The 24,558-nt window shown below is 40.5% G+C and overlaps 1 protein-coding gene across 1 annotated transcript in view; it reads right to left on the bottom strand.

The window, feature by feature from the left end:
- Positions 1–17,982, bottom strand: part of LOC133395735 (CD82 antigen-like) — a 41,889-nt gene extending 23,907 nt beyond the window's left edge. The window contains exon 1 of the mRNA XM_061664887.1: positions 17,835–17,982. The gene's annotated coding sequence lies outside the window, so the exon portion shown is untranslated. The remainder of the gene's footprint in view (positions 1–17,834) is intronic.
- Positions 17,983–24,558: the final 6,576 nt, after the last annotated feature.

Below are 24,558 nucleotides of genomic sequence, written 5' to 3'. Positions count from 1 at the left end.
ATCTTGTCTCATTAAATTTGGTCTTCAGCAATTAAATAACTTTCCCACTCACAACAAGGACACATCCTGGATCTGGTATCAGTTCTCGAAATGTTTTCTTTTTTCTTTGGAGGAGCAGTTTTGCCAATAATTTCTTCATTTGAGGAGCAGCACACTAACTTTGAAGAGCAATGTTTTGCATGTTAAATGCACAGGGACCCCAATAAAACATACTACAATATAAAGGGGGTTGACTGTAGGACTGCCGCTATCAAATATTTTAGTATTCGATTAGCCTACTGAAAATTCTATCGAATGGATTATTTGGACAAACTATATTTTTACAAGGTCAAAGAGCAATTATGAATGCAAAAGAAAAAATAAGACCACTTACCGAACGACCAATTGGTTTCTTTTTCTATATAATCAATAGTTTAATTCCTTAAAGGTCCCATATTTTTGCTAATTAGACCTCCACAGAATGACTAACACGGACTTAGTATAAAAGTGTCAATTTCATTTAAAAAAACACCTTGTTTTGTCATACGGGCGTCCAGAAATGGCCCCTATGACAGCTACTTCTGTTTAACCCAGTTTTGCATTTGCTTGGGCCATATTTGGCTAAGACCGCCCCCTTTCCTCTTTTTGGTTGCCCCCATGGAGAACACCCACTTTTAACACTTGCCCACGTCACGTGTTTGTTATGTTGACTGCGTTGGCTCGGGAGCGGAGAGGTAGGCGGAGATCTTCGCGAGTGCCGTAGATAAGCTTGAGAAATTCAAATGATCTGATTTCAGGCCTCTCGGCAGAAAAACGTCTGGCACTCAAGAATGCGTGGACGTAATTCATATTTTCACATTTTTTAATGTATATAACATCCAATATAACATCCCAAATTTTAGAAAAGGTTGGGTTAGTAAATATGGAACCTTTAAATTCAAATTGTTCATAAAAGTTAAGGCAAAAAAGGTATTAACATCCTTTGTGCAACTTGACTTAAGCAGCTAACATTTTAGCATACGACATAATACAGTAAAGGCCTTGAGATTGCGATCTAATTGGTTGCATATGTGACCTTTTATTTCAGCTTGTCAGATTAAAAATTTCGTTATGTAGCACTTGCACGAGTGCATGCTTTAGTGGTTGTAAGTCATCTTTTTCCACCACAATCTCCTCCTCCTGCACGAGAGAGAGAGAGCGGTCTCGATCGTTTTGAATTCCATATGAATCAAAAGCGACCTGCTGCAATATGATTGGCTGGCTGCTGCAAAATAATTGACTGCTTCTTCCAGATAGGACACGCTATGATCAACAGCACCGTCGCCTATGCGCGCACCACATATGCTTGCAAAAGATGGGCCAAGATGCCGTTGTTTGGCCAGTGGAGTTGCCACCATGTACCTATATTGACGCTGGCCCACTACTAGCCATCCATCCATCCATTTTCTGAGCCGCTTCTCCTCACTTGGGTCACGGGCATGCTGGAGCCTATCCCAGCTATCATTGGGCACACCCCGAACTGGTTGCCAGCCAATCGCAGGGCACATACAAGCAAACAACCATTCGCACTCACACTCACACCTACGGGCAATTTAGAGTTGTCAATTAACATACCACGCATGTTTTTGGGTTGTGGGAGGAAACCGGAGTGCCCGGAGAAAACCCACGCAGGCACGGGGAGAACATGCAAACTCCACACAGGCGGGGTCAGGGATTGAACCCCGGTCCGCAGAACTGTGAGGCAGACGCTCTAAACAGTCGTCCACCATGCCACGGCCCACTACTAATTCATTTTAAATCACGTGAGCCATCAACTCAACTCATCTGGACTACTAGTGACCAAGCTAGCTTAGCCCGCACTTAGCTTGTTAAGTCAGTAAAGTCCTCGCACCGCAAGTCACCGACAGCTTTTCTTTTTACACACAACATTATCAAAGCTGCTCTACTTGTCACAGGACTAAAACCAAAAATTGTTTCCCCAAGTGACTTCATGTATGATTGTCTCAATATTACAAGGGTCAGTGCGTACTGTGTGTGTGTGTGTGTGTGTCTGTGCGTGTGTGTATGGGGGCTAAACCGCTAACTGCAAAGATTGCCTGGTCAATCTGTCTCTCCTGTTCATTTCAATCATCATGACAAACACAGTCACGTGTAACGCTTTTAATAATTTTATGAGACAAACACAGCTAACAAATCTATCTAAACTTTGTTTATAGCAGACATATGAAGCCATAATTTGATATGGTGGTGGTACACTTATGCAGTCGTTTTTAAATGTATGTCAATCATATGGTTGTGGTAATGCTCAAAATGAGGTGGTTTTCCCAGAGGAAGAGAGTTAGGAGACCTCACTATAAGAGCTGGCCCCTCTGAGTCGAACAAATGATAAAATAAAAGTTGACCTGTTTTGCGGGCAAACTTCTTGTTTACTGTAAAATATTTTGAAAATATATCTGGAGTCACTGTTAATCAAAACTATGATATTCCATCGTCATGCTGTACAACCTCAAAGAAATGGTGCAACCAAAATCATGTGCTGGTGCCAAGAAGTTAGTCGCACCAGTGCTATTAGTGCAAATGTTAGTGTGGAGCCCTACAGTAAATTAATTAATGTGCGTTTATGAGTTTAGACCAGCTAACTATGAATTAGACAAATATTATTTATACTACTCGAAGTTTTGAAACTGTTCAATTTGTTCAAACTAAAATGAAGAAACCACAAAAACCGTTCAGTGTTTGGTAGACTTTACACGATAAGGATTTTTGGGTCCAATCACTGATCAGCGAGTTTAAAAAACGATAACCGATCTGATCACAAGATGGAGGAATGAGTCCATTTAAATGACTGTTCATTTACTGTATATACACTTGTGTGGTTAATTGCTCAAAAAATTATATTCACAATAATGTATCTTTGTTCCTCTATTTATGCCAGTGAAGCATAGTGACAGACAGAACAAATGAATGGTCTCCTATTAGATGGCAGGAAGTAAACACAGTAATTAATGTCTCCACTTTTTGTGGCATTTTTGTTTGTTGGTGTGCCGTGAGATTTTTCAATTGTAAAATATGTTCCTTGCCTCCATAAAGGTTGGAAATCACTGCTCTAGTCAGATCATGTATTCAAATCAGTCAGGTCAAACCAACATTACATGACAGAAATAATGGGTGCTAACTTACTGTAATTAAATGACTTCACCCACACCGAAACTTTAGAGCATGATTCGACAGAACAGCAGCATGTTTACGTCCAACCGTTCGTGCTACCACTCGATTGCGAGGCTACACATCGTTTTTCTTGCCTGCTTGCGAGCTGTTTCATATTAAAAGTACGTGAACATACCTCAAGCAAGCCTTAAACGAATGTCCTCTCCTGTCCTGAACACCGGTGACCACCAGCACACATTTTCCCCCATTTTGTCCTCATAATATAGTCAGTACGATCCACTCTTGTTGTCGTCGCCACGGTCACGAGTGTATCCGGTCGCATTTGAGTTGACAAGATAAAGCCCAATGAACGTAAAAAACGGGATGCAGTGGTATCGGAATACAAGATTTTATTGTAGTAGTCTGACATCGTGCAATCTTGAAAAAGCAAATTTGTTTTGTAGTCTGATCCGGGCATTAAGTGTTGCCCGTTCCACACCGCCGACATTTATATAAAAAAAAAACAAAAAAAAAAAAAAAAACATAACTTTATTGGTCGTCAGATATTTACAAGACTACGCCAAAAGACACGCAAAAAAGGCTAAAAAAAAAAAACTTCAAATATACTGTGCGCGATGGCGACGCGGAGTCAATGTCTTTTGCGGAGCCGATCAATGACGTCATGGATCGGATCGGCGAATTATGACAAAGCCGATCAGCCGATCAGGATAAAATGCGAATTATCGGCCGATACCGAAAAGGCCGATATAATCGGTGTAAAGTCTGGTGTTTGGTTACATGATCTATTTTACACGTTTGTCACGTTTTTCACCAACATGGCTGACAGTGTAACCACTTACAAATTAGATGGTAGTATACTGGCCATATGTCACAGTGACTACACTGAGCAAACTTACAAGAATGAATGAAGTAATTAAGTTATGTTTGCTCATAACTCCAATCTGTGAAGTTGTCACCTTGTTTTATCAAGCTGTTGTTCGATGTGTGCCTGTCACACGGCTGATTAAATGTAGTGCCCACGTACACACCAGGTCGGAATAGATCACATGTAAACAGACCAGAGATCTTCGTCAGAATGACAAAAAGGTATCCATAGAAACCTGCAAAGCGCTACGTTACGCTACTATGCTCCCACACGTTTGCCATTTTCTGTCTTTTGCTCTCATATTTTTTCTGATCAATTCGGTTTCCCATGCCACAGCAAGCGAGCTATGCTTCACTTGCCGTGCAGGACAAGCCATGCTCCTATATTACTGGTTCCAGAACATGCGCAGCTGCACTATGATTGGCTACTGCGAAGCTTTTTGGGACATGCGGAACGTCACTTGACCAACGCTGAAAAACAACAAACAATCTGTGACTCGCAGCATTGCTTTTTAATGTGTTTTATGAAGCGCAAAATGCGAATTTTGACTTGCAAATTGCGACGCGAGACCGCTTAATTCGGGCCTTGTGTATGCTGTTCCGGTATCATTCCAAGCAACTTCAATTCAAACTCACACCCCTTTTCAGACCACATGCTAATAAGCTTTTCTACGAACCTAACCTTTTCCAAAATAAACCTCCCCCGTGCCATGTCTTTTCCCAAAATTAAGAACATCAGCACACACACTAGCTCCACTCTTATCAACAGCCCCCCCAGCAAACGCTCTCTCCACCCCTGATAAACTGGTTACTCACTACAATAATAATCTCCCATCTTCTCCTCAACACACTTGCTCCATTAAAAACCAGATCTGTAACTTTGACCACCTCTGAACCCTTGTTCACCCCAGCACTGCACCAATTAAAACACAATAGGGCAACTCAAACACCTCCATGAAAAGAAACAGACTCACTAACCCTAAGGATATGTACAGTAATCATCTTAACCACTACAAAGACTAACTCAAACTTAATCTACCCACTACACATTCCTAATCCATGAAAACAAAGGCAATTCCAAAGCACAAGGCCCATTCTCTCCTACTTGTACTCATCCTCATCTGTTTTCTGTAATTCCTTTACATAATTTTTCAATGACGGATCCTCCAGCAACATCCTCCTCCCCCTATCCACTCAAGTTTTACTCTGCCTTCTGCCATGGACATTTCAGAAATCACTTGCCACTCCAAGCCCTCCACTTGCCAACTTGACCCTACTGTTCTGGTAAAAGCTTCCCTCCCATCCCTGGTGCCCCTCATCACTAATAAGACACTCATCACTCACTAATAATAATAATAATAATAATAATAATAATAATAATAATGCATTGCACTTATATAGCAGTTTTCTCTTCACTCAAAGGCAATTTCACAAATTCATTCATTCACTCCTCAGTCATACCCTCGTGGTGGTAAGCCACAGCTGCTCTGGAGCAGTCGAAGGCAGTCTACGGCCACTCCGACCACCACCAAACATCTAACCACATTCATTCGTAGTCAATGTGGGTTAAATGTCTTGTCCAGGGACACGACGACGACAACGGGCACTTGGGCGGAAATATAAACCGGCAAGCCTACTCATACCCTCTGCGCCACAAAACCCACGTCTATACTAGTATTGTTCCCACAACATTCAATACTGCAGCCATAACCCCAATACTGAAAAACACTGGCTCATATCCAAACAATTTCAATAACCTTCGTCATATCTCCACCCTCCCATTTCTCTCAAAAATCTTGGAAAAGACCATCGCTTCCCAAATCCACTACCACCTCACTTCCAATAGTCTTTTTGAACAATTCCAGTCTGGCTTCCGCCCCCTCCATAGTACCGAAACTCAAATCACACCTATTCCGAACTGCCTATTCACTTTAACATTTCCCATTTCATTTGCCACTTTCATTGATGTTTTATGGAAACGGGAAAGTTGTCAATTCCGGTCTTGTTGAACCTCAGTGTGGTTTTTGATACAGTAGATCATAATATACTGCTGAACAGGTTGGAAATGTGGGTAGGACTAAATGGAACAGTCCATAAATGGTTCAGGTCCTACCTGGAGGAAAGGAGAAATTTTGAACCATTGGAAGTGTTCAGTCTCATCGAATGGCAATGACCTGTGGGGTCCCTAAAGGGTCAGTTCTTGGACCCCTCCTGTTCATCCTGAATATGCTACCCTTGGGTCAAATTCTTTCGAACTTTAATTTTGACTATCATATCTATGCAGATGACACACACTTATATCTAGCAGTGTCTCCAGATGACTACAGTTCAATTGAGGTTTTGTGTCACTGTCTAAAACAGATAAATATATGGAAGAGCCAAAATTTTCTTCAATTAAACCACAACAAAACTGAGAGAATTGTTTTTGGCAATAAAGAAAATATAATTACTGTTAGTAAATACCTGGAGTCACTCTCTTTAACAACCAAAGACCAAGTGCGAAACTTTGGTGTTATGACTGTTGAAAGTCAGGTCGGAATCCATCAGATCAACCACTAAAACTGTCTTTTACCATCTGAAAAACATATCCAGAGTGAAGGCTTGCATGTGGCAAGCATACCAGGAGAAGCTCATCCATGCTTTTATCTCAAGTGGACTTGACTATTGTAATGGTCTTCTGACTGGACTCCCTAAAAAGAGCATTAAACAGCTGAAGCTCATTCAGAATGCTGCGGCTCGGGTTCTGACTAGAACAAAGAGTTCAGAGCATATAACTCCAATTCTAAAGTCTTTACACTGGCTTCCAGTCAGCTTCAGAATAGATTTTTAAGTTCTGCTACTGTTCTATAAATCACAAAACGGTTTAAGTCCTGAATACATGAAAGAAATGCTAATGGGCTATATAAATACATTTTCTTTGCTTTATGTTCTGTTATCTTTATTGTATTGCTTGATTTCTTTTAACTATGTTTGTATGGTGACCTTGAGTGGCTTTAAAGGTGCCTATAAATAAAATGAATTACTTTTATTATAATCCCATTTCCTGTGTCGGTCACTCAAAAATCACTTTTTAAACTAACAACGTGACAAGTATATTACAAAACTAAATAAAATAAAACAAATGTAACTGATTGGACAGTGTGTATTAAATAGAACATTCCAATGTAAATGTTAATACCGCTATAGTAATCCTTTTTATAATACTGTACAGAAAGAAATAAACCAATTCACTTTCATTTACAAAGTGTACCTGAACACAGCTCATGCAGCAATGCATTATGAGACTCCTAGTGTAAACAAAAACAGCGACTGCACTAAACAGCATGCCAGCATTAATCACACAACAGATGGGTAAAAATAATGTACAAACAAACAAAATAGTCTCCCTCGTGATATTGCAGTTCACTTTTTGTGGCTTCAATACAGCGCAGATTTTTAAAAATCATATTTAAATCACGGATTACTCACTATATCGCAGGATTCTGCGGGATAATTTATCCAAATAGACTGTTAGCGTAGAGCATGGGGTGTCAAATTTACAGCCCGTGGGCCAGAACCAACCAGTCAGTGAGTCCAATCCAAAAATGTCACCGCAGGCGGGCACACCTCCAATATGCAGTAAGAGACTTGTGTAACTCCTGCAGGAGAAATGCTGATATGCGTCACATCATGTTTCACGTGCAAATGTGCAGTTAAAAATAATTGGGACATGGGTTTATTAAAGCCCAGATAAAAATGGTTGGTTACGTCAGACAAACAAACCCTGCAAGTGACTCACTGTGGCGTCAACCCCTGACAGGGAAAAACTGAAAGTCACTACTTTCGTTAGATGTTAGCTACTAGCTAATTTGATGCATGCGAATAGTTGGAGAGGGGTTGCTAAATGTTTGTGCACTGCAGACTAATGCTGACCTCACAGATTCATTCATTGTTTGTGTTTTGTCCTTTTTATGGCAAGCTCTTGGGTGAAAATTATGTTAGCAGCTAATTAAAGTTTTTATCTTACAATTACTGTGAATATGTACAGTATGTCCTTAATAGACATAGCTCATACATTTAATTCATTCATTAATTTGTTTCACTCTGTCAATCTGCCTGATGTCAAAACTGTAAATTTAACCTGCAAACTACTATGAGGACATGTCTTGCATCATCTATTCACCAAAGGCGAAGATTCCATATTTCAGGAGCAATGTAAACCTACTTCATATCAAATGCTCTGCCACCTTTGCACTGTGGAAAAACTGTGAAAACAATATCTCCTGTACAAATATTTTAAGAGATTGAATATTGCAAATTATCTGTAAACCGCTTTAGTTCAAAAGAGTTTGTTTTTTCATATTAATTGGCACAACTCAAATGTATTTTTATATAAACATTCAAAAGGCGGGGACAACTGCACTTTTATTCTGAAAAGTCCCCACTTTAGTTTGGATGGTGTGAGGTCATGTGAGGTTTTCAATAGTTCCAGAAGGATGTGGAAAACTATGTGCAGTAAATTTAAAATGATTTCAAAATTTATAAAAATTATAAAAAGGTACATAAAGTTTGTAGTTCTGTGATTTGTAAGCACTTATTTTTATGACATTTCAGATTGCTCAAATGATTTAAAACAAGATTTGCAACAAGATAATAATCAATAAATGAACATTTTCCCAAATGTAGTTGTAAATATTTTCACCCCAAAAATGGGTAAACAAATGAATTAGCATTATTTATAGCTTATTAGGGCACGGATATACTGGTCTGGTCCACTTAAGATTAAATTGGGTTTAACATGGCCCACAAACTAAAATGAGTTGCACACCCCTGCTGAAGAGCAACAAGAGGCATGAGGAAAGAGTCTATAAAAGAGAGAATGTCCAAAGTTTGGCATCGTTTTGCATTTAATAAAATAAGCTAAAGAGCAATGTGTCTATTGCAAAGTACAACAACTGTCTTAAGTTACACAACTGCACAGACACGGTAACAAAATAAACAAAACAAAAAAAGCTTGCTCCAACTGATGCAGAGTCACTCAATGCAAAATGGCTAATGATTTAGCCAGTAATTTGCCAGCTAAGTCTCCACTCTCATTCGCTGACTCCGATGTCCCTTAACAGGCCAGGCCCTGCCGAGTTAATTCAAAAGGTGGAGTTACTGTTCAGTAAATCATATTGACTAAAAATGGCTCTGTCTCTGTGGTGCGGCCGACACAACCTGGAGCTGAACACACTCAAGACTGTAGAGATGATAGTGGATTTCAGGAGGCATCCTTCGCCACAGCTGCCCCTCACGTTGTCCAGCTGCCTTGTGTCAACCGTCGAGACCTTCAAGTTCCTGGGAATTACAATCTCTCAGGACCTGAAGTGGGCGACCAACATCAACTCCGTCCTCAAAAAGGCCCAGCAGAGGTTGTACTTCCTGCGGCTTCTGAGAAAGCACGGCCTGCCACCGGAGCTGCTGAGACAGTTCTACACAGCGGTCATTGAATCAGTCCTGTGTTCTTCCATCACAGTCTGGTTTGGTGCTGCTACAAAAAAGGACAAACTCCGACTGCAACGGACAATCAAAACTGCTGAAAGGATTGTCGGTACCCCCCTACCCACCATTGAGGACTTGCACGCTGCCAGAACTAAGACAAGGGCGTGCAAAATCCTCTCGGACCCTCCGCACCCCGGTCACCAGCTCTTCCAGCTCCTTCCCTCAGGTAGGCGCTACCGATCAATGCAAACTAGAACTAGTAGACATTCCAACAGATTCTTCCCTCTTGCGATCAACTTCTTAAACACTTAACCTATAAATCCATTACAACAAGCTGGCAATTTTTTGACTTGAGTTCCTTGTCACATTTCTGTGGGGCCAATTATGTATTACTCGTGCACTCACTGTAGTTGTCTCGCCATGCTGCACTATTTGCATACACTGGCCACTCATGCCAGAGTAGCATCTGCTCCATTTGCACACTGATTGAGGAGTATCTGTAACATTTGCACAACCGACATTGTCCCAGACTATCGCACTACTCGTCACTTTAAACCGCAGACACTCCTTGAAGTCTCGGCGCCCTTTGCACAATGGTCATTGCACCGGACTATTGCAATATTAGTCATTCGAACTGCTCTAAGTGCTAGAGGACTCTGCATCTTTTTGCACAATTGTTTTTTTGTCAATGTCTTTATGTCTCCAAAGTGTTCTATAAATTGACTGTCTGTTGTACTAGAGCGGCTCCAACTACCGGAGACAAATTCCTTGTGTGTTTTGGACATACTTGGCAAATAAAGATGATTCTGATTCTGATGATGCAATGTTAATGGTCTCAACATACGTGCATTTGTTTTGGTTTCCTGAAATAGTTTTGGAGGTACGAGGATTCCGCCCAACTCCAGTGATATCTAAATCGCACTAGCAAGCAGCTCCTCTTATACAACCATCATTAGCTTCCAGCTTGAAATGTGTAAAGGTAAAAGAGAAGATAACTTGTCATCGTTGTCTATTCAGATAGAACATTAAGAACAGTTTCTTATTTGCAATGTTGATCTGGTAATGGTACTTTCAACTTTTAATCAATTTTGCAGCTTGTACCAGCATTCCTTTACAATCAAAACAAGGGAAATGGGATTAACATTTCATAGGCAAGATTTTTTTGGGGGGGGTTCTTTTTTCAAAATGTTCAGTATTAATCGCACATCCTTTGACGACAAAAGGTAAACCTCATGAAAGTCAGTTGAGAAGCAAGCAAGTTCAGATTTATATTCAATGTCCATGCAATGCAGGCGGCCGGCCACAGCGTATCAATGTTCTATTCATATATGCGGTTATAACGTTACATCAAACACATACCGTATTTTTACGACCATAAGGCGCACCGTATTAAAAGGCGCAGGCATGGTAAAACATAAGATAGCTTAAAACATACGGTAGCATGCATGCACGCTAAAACAATGTTTTTAAAAAGGCTGCGGGAGCAAAACTGAGTTCGGTTGTACTTTATTGAAGTATTAAAAAAAAATAACGTGAGTACGTTGTTAATCAATCCTCGTCCACAAATCCTCAAAGTCCTCATCTTCTGTATCCGAAATGAACAGCTGGCCAAGTTCTCCAACAAACACGCCGGGTTTCCTCTCGTCATTGTCAGTCAGTCTCATTGCCGCGGGGCTGCTCAGCAATCATGCTGGCTTTCGCGAAAGCTCTGACAACAGTCAAAGCAGATACCTTAGCCCAAGCATCTACAATCCATTCACATATGGTGGGGTAACTCGCCCGGCGTTGCCTCCCAGTCTTAGTAAAGCTGTGTTCGCCATCTGTCATCCATCGCTCCCTCGCCACTCGCAACTTTACTTTGACTTGGTTTTTCACAGCGGCTGTGAGATGGGCGCGCATGGAGTCACAGATCAACAGAGACGGTGACGCGTGGAAAAAACCATCCGGTCTCTTTACGTACACCTCACTCAGCCACTCATCCCATCCAGCCCTTTTGATTGGCCTTAACGATGACTTCGGCTGGAAACTTTTCTTTCGGCAGCATCTTCCTCTTAAAAATCACCACAGGTGGCAGTTTCTGTCCATTAACATGGCAACCAAGCACAACAGTAAAAGCCGACTTCTCGTGCCCCGTTGTGCATATCGCTACCGTGCTCGTCCCCTTCTTCTCGACAGTGTAGTTCACTGGGATGTCGAAAGTGAGCGGCACCTCGTCCATGTTGGTGATGTGGTTGGGCTGGATGTTTGTCGGCAATCTTTTTACTGCAGTAGAAGCGGAAGATGGCCAGCTTTTTCTTGTAATCCGCCGGAAGTTGCTACACCACAGTAGTCCTTGCCCGGATGGATAAATAGTGCCGTCTCATAAAACAAAAGCACCAAGACGGATCTCCTTGAAAATGTTAGATTTTCATTTCTTCTGCAAGTGTTATTGCCCTCAGTCGAATGGTGACTGTAGAGACGCTTCTCCCGGCTGTTCTTTGATCATTAATCGATTGCTCGAGTCGGTCTTCCAACTCGGCCCACCTCGCCTTGTTTCCGCGGAAACTCAGCTTCGTCTTCTTGACTTGGCAAAGCTCGTTTTCCTCCACTTGTGAACCATGGATTCGTTTATCTTTAATTCTCTCGCGGCTGCTCGATTCCCACGTTCCTCCGCATAACTGACAGCTTGCAGCTTAAACTGTGCTTCGTAAGAGTGTCTCTTCGTCGGTGCCATTTTTCAGGAGTCCTTAGCCAAACCGATGTTGTTTTGCACAATGCACACCCCGGCGCTATACACCTAATGGGGGCGTGGCTTTAGCATCCTCCTTCACCCTTCCCCCTTTACGTCCGCATGCTGTCCTCAGCCACGTCCGCTTTTCCTCTGTATAAGCAGCGTGTCGGCAGGAAGTGCTCCCAGTCAGTCAAGCGGAGCGCTCATCACACAACATTTATAGATGTTGGAACTCGCACACATAAGGCGCGCCGCATTATAAGGCGCCCTGTCCATTTTGGAGAAAATCTAAGACTTTTAAGTGCACCTTATGGTCGTGAAAATACGGTAATCTGTGTGCTACGGCTAAAGAAATCGTCATCGTTAGCCTTAAGCTAATATTAAGGTTTTCAGCTTTAAGCAATTTGCTCACAGCCGTTGATGCTAATATATGCAGCTAACTAACGTAACAGCTTACAGAGAAGACTGTCACTATTTGTCAGAAATTTATGGTTCTAGTTCTTTCTGGTATGTCACATGGCTAACCCGGATGGATCACGACTGCACATGTGCATCACACCCAGAAGGCCCGACAGGTGAGCACGCCGAGTCGCGGGAGGATTCAGGCACTTTTGAAAAACATATTTTTATAAAAAACCAACAACGTTGACTGTTACGTTAATTGTTGATTTTGATCATCAACGTAGTCCTGACTAGTCAACTAATCTTGGCAGCCCTAGTAGTGAATAAACTGTAATCAAGTGAAGAAAAATATTGTAATAAGCTCGATCAGTGAAGCATCTACATGCAGTATTCACTACTTGTTTCTGATGAGAACAAGGCAGTGTGCAAAGAGAACGATAAACAACCAGTCATGTCTTCTCCCCATCTGACGACAACCCCACTTACTCTCAATAGTACAGCACAGTCTCCCTCCCACCCTGACTGGTCACCAAAACAAAGGCAGCTTTCACACACTATTGTCTCTCAAGTAACAAAAGGGAGAATTTTGAGACGCAGAGGGCTGCTTCAGCCTTACATCTCCTCTCGAGAGAACAACAACAGATGGTTGAAAGATGCAACTTTCCACTGTGAGACTTGACACCGCCTGATGGTCGATTTAGTCTACACTTTACACACCATATGATTATCTTTTGGAAAGTAACCACGTGATATAGCATATGTTCAAGATTTAAACCAAGCATTTGTAACTAAAGTAACAGCATGTAGAAACATCATGATAGGAGCATGCATGGTAATCACTAAGTTGCCATGGCAATGACTTTTCACTTACATTTACACTATATTGTCTATCACCATAACTATTCAGGCTGCTGCTACTTATTACAGTACACAGTATTAGTCGTCCTTAAACTCACCCTAACCCTAAGAATATTCTTCATTTATTATATTCCTCTAATTTTACTTACCCATTTAAACATAGTAATTCCACACTGTGGACCCTGTCCTAACCATAACCATATGGTTGGGACTGGACTTACCTACCCCTATGCCTTCTCCCTGGAGCAATACATAATTGTCTCCAGGGGCAAGGCACAATAGATCTGGTTTCCTTTTATATATTTCTGTCTTCAGGAAGACTGTTGGGGAGGATTTAGAAAAAGGAGGACTTATAACCGTGCCTGCTCCCCACAAGGGAGAGCTATTTTCCCCCTTACTTATTATTTGCTCACCTGCCTTGACTCAGATATGAATTTAAGTGACATCCCATTTTTAAACTATAGTGTTTACCATGACATCGCTCCCCCCTCTGCATTTATAACAGCTTAAACTCTTCTTGTGGAAAACCTTCTTAGGTTTAGGAGTGTGTTCATGGGAATTTATGACAATTTTTTGAGAAGCGCATCTGTGAGGTTACACACTGATATTGGACGAGAAGGCCTGGCTCTCAGTCTCCGCTGTAATTCATCTAAAAGTGTTCTATAATGTTGAGGTCAGGATTGGCCAGGCAAGTCAAGTTCATCAACAACAAACTCTCTCATCCATGTCTTTATGAACCCTGATTTCTGCACTGATGCACAGACATGTTGGAATAGGAAGGGGCCATCTCCTTTGAATGCTTCAGCATACCAAGAGATTTTGGACAGTCAAACAGTTTGGGGATTACCCCTTCCTGTTCCAACAAGTCTGTGTGCCACTGCACAAAGATATGGATGAGAGAATTTGGTATGGATGAATTTGACAAGCCTGTACAGAGTCCTGCCCTCAACCCAATAAAACATCTTTGGGTTGATTTTGAGTGGACAGTGAGCTAAGCCTTCTCATCCAACATCCGCGTGTGACCTCACAAATATGCTCCCAGAAGACTGCATGAATATTCCAATAAATTCACTCCTAAACCTTGTTGAAAGTCTTCTCAAAAGAGCTGAAGCTGTTATAGCTGCAAAAAGTAGACCAACATCTTATTAAACCAAATGGATTTAGAATGGGATAGCAGTTAAAATCATGAGTCACGGCAGGTGAGCGAATACTTTGGGAATATAGTGTACCTTGTTTGAAACATACAAGATGTATTAAATATTTTATTAGATTGGTCCTCTCTCGGCAAGTCAACAGATAAATGATGAATAAGAGTAGTCTATATAAAAAAGGCCCATTAATCTATTTCCTTGTAAGCAAATACTTTTGTGATTCCCTTTATTGAATCTATAGTTTGAGGTTTATTTTGTTTACATAAATCATAAAGAGAACATGAATGATGTTGAAACCTTAAAAAGAGACACAAAGCTCATAATTATTGTGTGCGCTCAGTGAACTTGACCTTTAAAGCCCCCAGTAAACTCTATTTGATATACAACCACTCCTTTCAGTGATACCATACAGAAAGCAGCTTAGGAAGACTATTTCACAGAGTTTGAATAAGATCTGAAATGGAACCAGGAAAAAAAAAATAATAATAATAAAAAAAAGTTTATACTGTATATGTAAATTATTAATAGCATCTTTGGATTATAAATGGATTAGGTGCAACAGAACACACTGTAACTGTCGAAGAATGCACTGTGACTAGACTATGAGTTGCTGAAAAATCATTGCACACTATGGTCCTGTCTCCACCTGGCCCACTATCATTAATTCTGCATTGGACCACTTCTTAGTAAAACTTGTTACTTGTATACAGGTTTCCATCACAACTCTGGAGCAGGGTGGCAGTCAGGAGTATAGGGCGAGGAGAAAAAAAATGCATACAGCCAGCTTTGTGTCTGTAACAGTATACTGTATATCCCACCTCACTGCAACTCGTTCAGTGATTACAAACCTACGGTAAAGGAGACTGATACGCAAACAAAACATTATACTGTAGGTGTTGAGAATTGGAGTAATGAGGCTTTGCTGGTCGCAGTAAATGTACACATTTGTTGTTCCGACTTCAAAACAACATCTGTATGAATTTTCCAAGCAAATTAGACCTTGTCTGGTGGTCGGTTGGGAAGAGAAAGAAAAGACTTAGATTCATCACAATGCAGGTGAAAATGAACTGAATCAATTCGTAAATTTAAAAAAAACAATTATCCAAAAAAAGTAATGTGGAAGTGCAGCACCCACTGGACAGCAAATATGGTAGGCAAATATACAGTGGTGTGGTGTGCAGAAGAAAAAGAACATACAATTATTTGAGAATACGACAAAGAAGAGGAATCACATGATGTGTTTCCACCTGGAGAAGCAGTCGGTTGGAACTTCTTCTGCCAACCAACAAACCATCAATTAGGTTTTATCACAATGTTCGCACAACTCAGAGAAGATGTCGAAAATCACACGCTCAAGTGCAACTTCCATTGCTGACAATTTGCCAAGACCTAAACCGGTATAATCAGGGTTTTCGCACGATGCCGATGATTAATATGATGATTTGGAGCCAAGATACACCAGGATGTATCAGTATTTAACTGACATAGCAAACCCTTAGACGCAAGAAAGAGTATTGTCTGACACTGAAAATCCCGCAATATGGTGAACTATGTGCGATATAAAAAAATAAAAAAAATTAAAAATCCACAATGCACTGAATCCGTATAGCGAGGGAACACTGTATATTAATTTATGGTTGTACAAGGATTCTGCATGTACGATAGGCAATTATTTTTTCCCCTCTTGACTTTTTGTAAGGCTGAGAAACATTTGTTGGCCAAATGTTACAATACATTTGTACGTCTCTTTGTTAGTTTTTAATAAGATCGTGGAAATAAAAAAATCTGTTATTTATTTTAACTGTGAACATTTGGATCATTCAAACAGTTTTAAAAAATGAGTATTCACACAATAAGAAAGTATGCATCGATTCAAAATGACTCAAATCATGAGGTGGCAAGAGTTTCCTTCCCTCTACTCGAATGATATCTTAATTATTAAAACTGATTTGCTGACAATCACAACACCACCTGTTGTCAAATTTGTTTCGTATTTGCCTTCATAAAATGTTGTACTATAAAAATAAATGACAACAACAATCTAGAGCAATACTCTGCTTACATGTGTCCTGTTAGTTGGAGAGGAAAACTGTGAGGAGCAGCTTGAACTTTATTAAATCCACAAACAGCTTAGGGGCAATTCCGCATAACAGGGAAAACTGGTTATGTACTTGTCCATTGCCACAGTCAAGGCTCTTGTTCTTTGCAGTTTAGGGGCACAGTAGTTTGTACACTATTGCGTTTAACTTTTAATTAAACAAAGAATCAGATTAAACTCATTGTATTCAAGTTCTTCAGAGCAGAGGCTTGCTGGCTGGTTGCATCCAAAATTTAACTGGCAACAGCCGTGAACTCTCACACAGCATAATCCACACAACATCTCTATTTGCAGGATATGGAAAGGTAATTAAGGTCACATCGGGGGGAAGGAAACCCTGATTTATAGCCTCAGATGTTGGGGGAGAAAGATGCTGTGGTGGAGAGGTTGCCATGGGAGGCCCACGGGGCTGTAGGGAAAAATTTGGGCTTAACTCTGATGCCATCATTCCCGATGTTGACCCACATTTCCATCTGTACCCAGCTGGTCCTCATAACCACTCAACACACAAATCAGTCAATAGGACTAAGAGCTCTGCTGGTGTGACAACAATGTTGACCTGGTATTGTATCTGTATTAAACATTTTAGCAAATGTGTTCACTCAAAGTCACAGTCAGCCGCACGCTGTTTCTTTAACCTGAATTTCTTCTGAGACATTGAGTCTCTGAAACACTGTAGATAATGGTGACAAACCCTAATGTACCATCTTAGTTTCAACGAGCAGACCACAACCTCCTTATTGTTGGTATCAAGGTAAATGGGAACACGAATATTCCGTTAAAATGGACATTTGTTTTGCTTGTAAATGTCTCACACTAAATCCAAATTTCAGACAATAAGGCGTCTTTCCCGACAGAGAAACAGGAGTACAGTAGGAGTCATGCCACTGGAGTCTATTCGTTTAGTCTCCACGCGCCACATCACCATTTTTAAAAAAGACGCCATGAAGCCAAAGAGAGACGGAGATTGTTTCAAGAAACTTTCATTAGGTGCTGACCAAATGAACAACCTGTACAAAGTCACCGTGTATTATTGTGGTAAATAATCACGCGTAAAAATAAATAATAATCATAATAATAATAAAAGCAGTTTCCGTGTTCAAGACCCAGAACAAAACGGTGAAGAAGCTGCTTTACTTACTGATTTAGAAGAAGTGCTGAGAAAAGTTGTAGCGCTTGAGTGTGTGTGTAGCTGAGAGCTAGGTAGCTTCTGTTGGCCAGACTGGATGACGGACGCCGACAACAGTTTCACCGCAGTCAGGGAGGCTCAAGATGGGGAGACAGCACGGGAATCTCCTCCTTGTGGCAGCTATGGGAATGAGCAAACCCAACGTCCTCCTTTAACCCCTAAATCCCCGCAACGCCACCGCGGCACACGAGGCGGATTAAAAACACGACTGTTAGCACAAAAACACGCACAATAGCTACACTTTGCGAGTAAGTTAAGGGAAAGTTCATTTTCTATGCCAAGTAGTTCAAACTTCAGTTCACAGTGAACTTCAGTTCATGGTTCACAGTTCAAACATTTGACCGAAGTTCACAAAATGAACTAGTTCATAGCCCCCCCCCCCCCCCCCCCAATATATCGCTGGCAGACTCTTAGCCTGAAAATGCTAGCATTTCATTTTCCCATTGTTGCCACCAATTCAGTCCACACTTGTCACCAGTTGCAGTTTGCACCCTACAATCTTAAAAACACAAGCAAAAACGTGTTGGCGTGAATCTTTTTTAAATGAGGAATGAAATGAAAAAAATAACTTTTTTCTTTAATGTGCAAAGACAAATGCAACACAGTATGACAGACAAAATACTTAGGTGTTATTGTAAATCACAGTATGTATATGTTGTATACAATATACTGTATATTGTATAGGGTTGGCTTACTGCGAGTTCAGTGCATTGCAGATTTTTTTTTTTGTACAGTAAAGTACAGTACTGTACAGTTGCTTAACTGCATGTCTCAGGTAAAGTAAACACCATTAGCTAATTGAATATAGCCTACTACCACTAGTTGGAATGAAATGTAATCCATAACAGGTGGTATAAATAGAGGGAGGGTGGGAATCGCTTTAGTAAACAAACGTTAACAAAATACAGTAATCAAAAGCGCATTCTAAGTTAACACACCTGCCAGGAGCCTTATTTGGCACTGTACACCACAGTGGCTAATACTATAGCCATGAAATAGTCGGCCTTCAGCACATCCTCATACATCCTTCACTTCCATGTCATTCAACAGAGAAGATATGCCGTTTAGAGGAAGACAAGTTCAGTCATAGTTACTATGGTACAGAATGTGGATTGCGACCCCAAGTGGACATAAATAAAACCTGCACCTCACATGCATATATTGTATTGTTTGTCGGTGATTAAATGTACGCATGAAAATTCATCCATCCATCCATTTTCTTATCCTCACTAGGGTCGCGGGCGTGCTGGAGCCTATCCCGGCTATCATCGGGCAGGAGGCGGGGTACACCCTGAACTGGTTGCCAGACAATCGCAGGGCACATAAAAACAAACAACCATTCGCACTCACAGTCACACCTACGGGCAATTTAGAGTCTCCAATTCATGCATGTTTTGGGGATGTGGGAGGAAACCGGAGTGCCCGGAGAAAACCCACGCAGGCACGGGGAGAACATACAAATTCCATACAGGCGGGGCCAGGGATTGAACCCAGGTCCTCAGAAATGTGAGGCAGATGTGCTAACCAGTCACCCATCATGCCACTTACTGATAACAATAATATTAAACAATTACAATGAAATGAAAAAAAAACTGCCCCCCACCCCAAAAGAAAAACAAAAACTTTTCTGTCAATTACATTATGTTGCATGTTCACTGTCCTGCTTCAGGAGGTGACACCATTCAATGTTGACTGACCTGTCAGCATAGAGGCGGGTGGTGGTAGTTGTAGTGGTGAGGTCAGGGTCAGTCTGAACAGAACAATGGGCGTCCTCATACCACATACAGTCACTGATGGAGAGAACGTGAGCCACAGTCACATTCTAAATGGGGTCATTCTCTAGCCTCCAATGTCACAAAGTTGAGATCACAGCGCTATTGTAAATGCCTCATTGTTTAGATCGTAACTGCACAACTGACCTCAAGTCCCACTTTTTTTACTCAATGTGCTACATTTAAGGCCAGTGACATGGACTGTTACTTCAAATGCACAAGATGAGTTGAGCTGTCACATGAATGAACTTTCAGCAAGGTCATTCTGTAAGGCAAGAGTTCCAATAAACAAATGGGGGGGGGGAATGAAAAATTGTTTGGTAAAAGCTCAACAGAAATGTGGCATTTCTCAAGGAGAAATGAATTGATTGAGGCCTAGAGTTTACTTTGATATTTGTTACGATGATACAATATGTGAATTGAGGCAGGCAAAAAGCCTTGAAGTAATGCGGAATAAATTAAGTCCAAGATTGAATGCACATGAAACCAACACATCCTGTTTTTAATTAGTAGGCATACAGTATTATTTTGTATTTATTAATATACAGTGCGTCTGCCTCACAGTTCTGATGTTCGGGATTAGAATCTATGCTCTCGCTTTCCTATGTGGAATTTGCATGTTTTACCCGTGCTTGCTTGCTTGGTTTTCTCAACGCTATTCTAGTCGAGTGTGAATGGTTGTTTGAATTGGATGGTGACCAGTCCAGGGTGTACCTCGTATCTGGCCCAAAGTCACCTGGGAAAGGGAAAAATGGGAGGGGGTGTGGGGGCTAACCCTAACCATCAAACAAAACCCAAATGAGGACAAGCATTATACAACGTACAAAAGGACCTTTGATTCTAGATCCAGGCACTCAGTTGGATAACATTCATGTAAAAACAGTTCATTTCTTTGGGCTCAAACATACAAAAAGAAAAAAAAAGTATATCAGCCTTCATCAGGGTGTTGGTAACAAACAACAATGTGCAGACATAATTATAGTGGCACTGGCATCAGGTGTGTCACTCAGGTGTGTGAGACACTTACATTTCTGTAACCACTTGGGAAGCAGTTCTGAAAAATAACTCAAGACTTTCATGGTTAACAGTTTAAATGAAAAGTTAACATTTAGCCTGCAATATACACAAGTCTTGCTCTCATTAACACTACTCAAATGCTCTCATTGACTACTCAAATGCTCTCATTGACAACTCAAATGCTCTCATTTACACTACCCAAATAATCTCATTTACAATAGTCAAATGCTCTTATTTACACTAGTCAAATGCTCTCATTTACATTACTCAAATGCTCTCATTTACATTACTCAAATGCTCTCATTTACAGTAGTCAAATGCTCTCATTTACATTACTCAAATGCTCTCATTTACACTAGTCAAATGCTCTCATTTACACAAGTCAAATGCTCTCACACTACTCATATGCTCTAATTTACACTACTCAAGTGCTCTCATTTCCCCTACTCAAATGCTCTCATTGAAACTACTCAAATGCTCTCATTTACACTCGTCAAATATTCTCATTTACATTACTCAAATGCTCTCACACTCACGCGTCTTGCTCTCATCAACACTAGTCAAATGCGTTCACGTGAGCATGTCAATCACATTCTCGCACACATCACTGGCATTCACGAGTTCATGTCAATCATGCTCACAATAGTGTACATCTTTTATGAGGTAGTTCAATTCAAAAAGTTAAATTATAGAGATGAACTGCACACACTCAAGAGTGAAGTATTTCATATTTAAAATATGTATTATTTTGATGACGGCAGCACATAGCAAATAAAAATAATTCCCCATACTGAGAAATTAAAATATAACGTCAAACAAAATAGTGAATTAATTCAAGAAATACTGATTTTTAATGTAGAAATTTGGCTGGAATTTTTATTTTATTAGGTACACCGGCGCAGGGGAGCTTAAACGCGACTATCCGGCCATCCTGCCCGCAACGAACCGTATACATTTCATATTGTAACGCAGCGGTGTTGAAACTCTGCCTTGAGTCCAGGAGTAAACACACGTCCGCTGCGCTTTAGCCTGAATGGCACATCTATTCGGCAGCATAAATTAAACATACATTAAAAATATATATGTATGTAGAGAGAGAGAGAGAGAGAGAGAGAGAGAGAGAGAGAGAGTCTTGAGATAGATCGATCTATCAGACAGACAGAGTGACAGACAGGCCGCTTGTCGCATTTGACACCGTTCTGATGGTCTCCGCTGATGCCAGAATGTTATGAATGTGCGCAAACATTTGAGGCGTGTACGTGAGCGGGTATTTATATGAGTTGAAAAGTGGTTTCAAAATAAAATATGGCATTGACCAACAGCCATAAAGTACAATAGTAAGCCTAACTTAAGCAGTAGCGTTACATAGCATTATACTGTATAGTACATACATATATATATTTAATGTATATATGTCGTATACTTGTTGATTATTGTGTTTCAATAACGCTTTTCCTCATTGATTTAAAATGACTGCTTTTAATGTGTAAGTGCAGTAGGATATGACGTATTGGTCGGCCAATCAGAAGCCGTGTCATCTATGAGGTAGGGCTAGGCTGGCTCATCTATCAAGAGCGAGACGCCATTATTCGGTCGCGGATTCTGGCGAATAAATGTGCCATTCGGGCTAAAGCGCAGCGGACGTGTGTTTACTCCTGGACTCAAGGCAGAGTTTCTGCGTTACAATCTGAAACGTATAGGGTTCGTTGCGGGCAGGATGGCCGGATAGTCGCGTTTAAGCTCCCCTGCTCCGGTGTACCTAATGAGGTGTCCAAAGGGAATGAAGGAATTTAATTGTCGTAATGAAACTCGTATCATAGATATTCACTCCAGACTACACACAGTCAGAGTCAAACATTTCATGACTTTTTAAAATATCGGTACCTCTCAATAAATTAGAATATAGTTGAAAAGTTTTTTCTTCAGTACTCATGAGTGATGAAACGCTGAAGTACTTTTCAGAGGGCAAGTTCCAGCCTAATTTCTACATTAAAAATCATTATTTCTTGAATTAAGTCACTATTTCGTTTGACGTTATATTTTAGTTTCTCAATATGGGGATTTTTTTTTTATTTGCTATGTGCTCCAGTCATCAAGATAATACATATTTTAAATATGAAATACTTCACTCTTGAGTGTGTGCAGTTCATCTCTATAATTTCACTTTTTGAATTGAACTACCGAATAAAAGATTTACACTATTCACGTGTGAGCATGATTGACATGAACTCGTGAATGCCAGTGATGCGTGCGAGAATGTGATTGACATGCTCGCGTGAACGCATTTGAGTGGTATTGATGAGAGCAAGACGCGTGCACATGAGAGCATTTGAGTAGTGTTAATGAGAGCACGACTCGTAGGAATGAGAGTGTTTGGGTAGTCCTCATGAGAGCCTTTCGGTAGTTTGTGTGTGTGTGAAAGCATTTGAAAAGTAAGTGTGAGAGCTAATCCTGAATAAAGTCCCTAACGGCCCTTGATAGATGTGTCTTTGTTGCTGAATCTGTCCATCAGATATGTTATTAATCAACCAGTGCGGATGAAAACTATTTGCATGTAGCATGGTGCTACAGGTCTGTTAGTTTTCTAAATATACTGTAGATGTAGCAGCAGTTCCGACAAAGAAGATATAAAAATCTGACTTTCAAAACGGAGCACAATTTCTTGAAAGGAAAGAATTCCACCTACAAAGCTTCAACAATTAGTGTCCTCAGTTCCCAAACGTTTATTGAATGTTGTTAAAAGAAAAGGTGATGTAACACAGTGGTAAACATACCAGCTTTTTTGGAACGTGTTGGAGACATAAAATTCTAAGTTAATAATTATTTGCTAAAAACAATAAAGTTTATCAATTTGAACATTAAATATCTCGTCTTTGTAGTGTATTCAATAAAAGATAAGTTGAACATGATTCGCAAATCATCGTATTCTGTTTTTATATATTTTTAACACAACGTCCCAACTTCATTGGAATTGGGGTTGTACAAAGAAAGGATTGTTTCAAATACAGTCCACCATATAAAATGGTCCAATTTTCAAGAAATTACAATTTTATTTACAGTAATTCTGTATTTGGAGGACAACAGGTCCGTTTGGATCCTGAGGTGATAGCCGACATCCAGAGCCCCGGCAGCCCCCACGTCCTAATTCTTTGGGTGGAGGCAGGACTCGTGCGTTGTTCCTGGATGATCAATCACTCCCGGGGTCCGCTGGATCGACAATTAATCCTAGAATCCCACTTCTGACATCAAGTTTGTTTTATAAATTAAATAAGGAAAAATTTTGTCTTTTGCAGTTTTAATAATATTTTTGCAGAGAGAGAGCGAGTCAAGAGAAGTTACAGATGCATTACGTCTCTGCCTGTCTCTGAGACGCACACGGAAGAGCAATGCCTAATTAAAGGAGGAAAAGAAAAAGACCTATTCACGTCTTATCTTGTCCTTGAGAGAAAAGGGAGGTTGGTAGAACCACGAGACAGGATGACAGAAGGGAAGAAACAACTAAGCTACTCAGTACATTTGAAAAAGTCACAAGATAAAACGAATATTGAAGAAACAAAGTCAATCAAAACTATGTTGGGATAATATAATACAGTATATAGACTATATTTTGCCATAAAACGTATGCCAGGTTGGACACTAAAGGAGAAAAAGATCTATAGATGTTTGCCAGACAGAGGAATAGAGATGGGAAGGATGTGCAGCAGGTTAGGGTGATTAAGGATAGACATGGAAATATGTTGACTAGTGCCAGTAGTGTGCTGGATAAATGGAAATAATACTTTGAGAAGTTGATGAATGAGGAAAATGAGAAAGAAGGAAGAGTAGATGAGGAAAGTGTAGTGGACCAGAAAGTAGCAATGATTAGTAAGAGGGAAGTTAGAAAGGCA

This window comes from Phycodurus eques, chromosome 2 (genome assembly GCF_024500275.1).
Source record: "Phycodurus eques isolate BA_2022a chromosome 2, UOR_Pequ_1.1, whole genome shotgun sequence".
Lineage (NCBI taxonomy): Eukaryota > Metazoa > Chordata > Actinopteri > Syngnathiformes > Syngnathidae > Phycodurus > Phycodurus eques.
The sequence above is the reverse complement of the archived record's forward strand: the minus strand, read 5'-3'. Positions and strand labels throughout refer to the sequence as shown.